Genomic DNA, 4857 nt, shown 5'->3' with positions numbered 1-4857 from the left:
GGCATCTGGGGGAAATATTCCTCCCCGGGCCGCCCCATCCCACCCTGCCCAGGAACCAAAAACCTAAAAAAAAATGGGCCACCATGTCCTATCCACCTATATCCCTCCATCCAAACACACCCTAAATGTTTTTCAGGTGAGGATCTGGAAACGTTAAAACATTTCTACATGTAACCGTTTGCAAACAAGTACCAATACAAGTACAGCATGTGGAACAAAATGGCTGGCCTTACTGCAATTCAATTCGCCAAGTGCAGAGTGCATGCAGGCATGCAGCTAGCAAGCTACTCCCTCCTTACCATTTTAAGTGCAACAAATTTTCGTGTCTAATTTTGACCATCCGTCTTATTTAAAAATTTTGTATAATTAGTATTTTTATTGTTATGAGATAATAAAACATGAATATTACTTTATACGTAACTTATGTTTAAAATTTTTGAAATTTTTTTTAAATAAAACGAATGGTTAAAGTTGTGTACGGAAAATCATGGCTGCATTTAAAATGGGACGGGGAGGGATTACTAGCTGCCATATGAAAGGCTGCAAAAAGAAACGCCAGTCCATTTGTAACAAAACAGCTACAAGTACTCATCATAGTAATTTTCAATTAATACCCCTACTACGGTAAATTTGGTGATGCAAACATTTTGTCTTCGAAAATGTTAAAAACATTATGTACCTGTAGCAAACGCATATTCTTTCTAATTAGGAAAAAATATACGAATTACCCCCTAACTATTACGCACGTCATTCAATTTACTCTCCTAAATTACAATACCATGCATTTTTAACATTAAACTTTTCAAACCGGATAAATTGTCCACCTAACTCAATTCAAAACTATTTTTGATCCTACTTAATACACACGTGGCAGTCTAGTCAACCAAAAAATAATAAAAAAAAGAGCCCCACTTGTCATCATCGTTTCCTCTCTTCCCCTCCCATCCATCACTCTTTCTCTCTCTCTCTCTTGGCCGGCTAACACATTTGTCCCTATGGCGATGCTGACGGAGGAAGGAGCAGGGGCAGTGCCAATGGCGGTTTCGGCTTCAGCAGCCATGCTATGGCGGGTCTTCATCATGGGAGGAGAGGACAAGCAGACGGTGCACATGACGAGAGGGGTGAGACGGGACGCCGTCGGAGGTCTGCGGGACGACGCGACAGCAGGGGACACTGGCGTCGCCCCCTCTTGCTAATGCAGTGCTCCTTCTCGGCGATGGAGACGATGACCAGCGGAGGTTTGCGCGGAGGCGACTACAGCGGTGGCTGAGCCTGAGGTCGCGGGAAGGAAGTGACGAGCCCACCACCGTCTCGAGCTCCCTCGCGACATTTTCTCGACCTTGTCCTCCACCCCAACCACCGCTGCCCCTTGCATCCTCCCCTGAGGCCGGCAGCCATCGCATGTCTCGTCCTCAACCTCTGCCACTTCTCCTCGTCCTCCCTGACCTCAGCGGCCATGGCGTCGCCCCACCTTGCCTCGTCGGCCATGGCAGACAAGGGAGGCCACCCGGCTGGCTGCAATGTTGAACGGAGAGGGCTACACGAAGGCCAATCGGTGGCCGGTGGGGGCGATAGATAGATAACAAACCTGGACACACGTGTATCCCTAAACTGGACACACGTGTATCCAGATTCGTAGGTAGGATTGGTCTTTTTTTTATTTTGGGACGGAGGGGTAGAGAGAGAGAGGGGGGGAGGGAAAGGATATGGAAAGAGGTAGAGAGAGGAGACATGTAAAACTAAAACCAATTTTTTTTAAAGGATTGCTGACTGGACTGCCGTGCGTATGCCACATAGATACAAAACCACTCCGGATTGAGTGGGGTGGGGGGGTTATTTGTTCTATTTCAATAGTTAAGGGTGAGAATGTCTAGTATTTGAGTTAAAGGGTGTTATTCGGTCAACCACGATAGTTGAGGGGGTAATTTAGACTTCTTTTCCTTTCAATTAAGAGAAAATTCCCTGTGTACCCTTGAAAGTTTGCTCAATCTTTTCTATGCCCCTGAGATTCGCTCATTCCCTTCCATACCCTAAATCTCAGTTTGGCTCCCTTCTATACCCCTTCCAATAGTTGACCGTTAAATTCCTATCATAAAGTCCATTTACCCTTTGGTATCAAGAAAATATAAATGTGTGAAGTATATTATAGAGTGTATAAATTTATTGTATGTGACTATTATATTTATGAGTTTATTTTTGTGAGATATTATTTAACAAAAATAATTTTTATCTTGAATAACAAAAATAAATTATCGTAAATAATATTTTGCATAGCAAAGTCATAAATAATATTTATAATAATTTATTTTAATATATGAAAAAATACAATTTATTTATTAATTATTAAAACTTAATTTAATTAGCACATAAATAGATTCATCTTATAAAAAGCGTCATACTACTATAGCAAAATACACTATATATGCAGTTTTTAATGGTAAAATATATTATTTTTTTGTTATATCTATTTTTTTATCATAGATAAAAAAATATTTTTGTTTTGCCTTCACGGAGGCGAAAATAAAATATTGTTTTTGTTAAATAATATCTCACAAAATAAACTTATAAATATAATAGCCACATATAATAAATTTATACGCTCCATCAATATACTTCATAAATTTACATTTTCATGATAGCAAAGGGCAAAATGAATTTTATGATAGGAATTTAATGAATGAATTTTATGATAGGAATTTAATAGTCAACTAACGGTCAACTAACAGAATGTGTATAGAAGGGATCCAAACTGAAATTTAAGAGTGTGGAAGGGAATGAGCAATTCTCAAGGGTATAGAAGGAATTGGGTGAACTTTTTGGGGGCACACAAGAAATTTTCTCTTCAATTAATCCCTATACTAGGGTAAAATTGGTAATGCGAACATTTTCTCTATGAAAACGTGGAAAACGCATATTCTCCTTTCAGAAGAATAAAAAGGGAAGAAGGGGCATATTGAGGCATTGACACTTGCTGAAATAATATGAACACCTACTTTGGTCCCGATCGAGGACTGAACTCAAGTGGATGGGCCACCAAGCTATATTGACATGTCCACAATATATTTTTATAAATATAATACATTTTTTCTATTATACAACACCTAAAGGAGTATACATATTTTTGTAGTCAGGAAACATATTACTCTTGCAAGAGAGATTATTATGCCTTACAATGAAGGCTATGATATCCCTCTCAGAGCTTTTCAAGGATCCAAAAATCCTATGATTTTTTTATTTCTCAACAAGAGAAAAAAAAGTATATGTGAAAAAGAAAAGTTTGGGTCACGTGGCTCTATAAGAGCATGCCAATTTGAGCGGGTTAGAGTAGTCTGTAGCAGATAGGGTGCGAAGTAATTAAACGGCAGGAGCGGCATGATCGCGCCGTCATTCTCACCGGCCCATTCCTCCCTGCCCTGTCTCCGTTACGATTTAATGCAAGACATGATGCGCTAAAAAAACTCACTGTTATCCTTCTAATCACTGTATTAGTCTTAGTCACATCATTAGACCAAGTTATATACTCCTTTTGTCTAAGGCCTATATATTTTTCTTGTACGGTTTCCAATAACCTTTGACCAATATTTTATTCCATTCTATGATCCCAACAAATATAAAATTAACATCACATGAAAGTACTTCAAAATATAAATCTAGTGATATAATATGCATAATACTTAGTATAGATATAGTTAGTATGGTTATTAGTCGAAAGCTACCGAGTTTGATTTTTATTAAAAAGAGGATGTCCTATAATTTAGGATGGAGGGAGTATATTTTTTAAAGAGTCTTCCATATCCTTAGTGCTAGTAACTGAACTGTGATGTCCATGCAAATTACAAAGTGGCCATCAGTCATCACACCACTGGCATCCACAGCCAGCAGCCAGCCACATCAGGATATAGTGATGAAAGCAAATATGCTGGTCTTATAGCTTCTACGCACAGGGACACTCTGGCACAATTGTATTGCAGTTTTCTCTGCAAACTTAATGTGGATTTAATTAGCAACTAGTAACGGTTTGCCACTAGTATCTGAGTACATGGAGAGCATTGCTTGGTTCAGAGACAGGCCCCTTTCTTGAGTATGACATGACAGTGATTGATACTGGATAGTGGTGTAATCTCATAAATCCCCGTTTTGTCCCTGTTCATATGATGGAACTCCTACATGAGATGAGATTGACCTGTGATGCAGTGGCGCCATGGATTGCTTCAAGTGCAACTAGCTCTACCTGCTTGTGTACTCGATCTTTAATTATCTGTGGCTGCGTAGATATATACATAAACATAAATAATGGATTAAATAACGACATTATCTTAAAACTTATGGCAAATACATCTCCTCTGGCTACGGTTTTGTTGGTATTTTCCCATTTTATTTTGTCCTAGTACTAAGAACTAGCTAGAGTTGTACATATATATACGTAGATGCTTTCCTTATCTAGTGGTCATGTACGAGAGGCGCTTTGGCTTTGGCAATCATTGCCGTCTCTTTCGCTCACTTCTACACGTAAGCTTTTGTGATCTCTCAAAGGGGAGGGTGCGGTTTCGATTTGGATTTGTGGAGAGGAATGGATAGAAGGGTCACTGGTTGCTAGATAGGAGTAAGATTTCACTTTGTCCAGTATCAATTTTTCATGTCCTCAAGGAAAACAAGGAAAATGCTAGTGTGTGTGTATATATATATTCAGGTGCGTTAATTTCAAGCATCTAAAGAATTGTGCTCAATTCTTCATCAAGTACAGATAATATCCCTATGGAGTTTGGAGTGTAGTGCTAAATTGGTACGTCAGTGAAAGGGGTACGTCGTGCTCGCGCAATAATTTATGTTCTTGCTGATATTATTATTTTTTATACA

The sequence above is a fragment of the Oryza glaberrima genome, chromosome 3 (genome assembly GCF_000147395.1).
Source record: "Oryza glaberrima chromosome 3, OglaRS2, whole genome shotgun sequence".
Classification (NCBI taxonomy): Eukaryota; Viridiplantae; Streptophyta; class Magnoliopsida; order Poales; family Poaceae; genus Oryza; species Oryza glaberrima.
The sequence above is the reverse complement of the archived record's forward strand: the minus strand, read 5'-3'. Positions refer to the sequence as shown.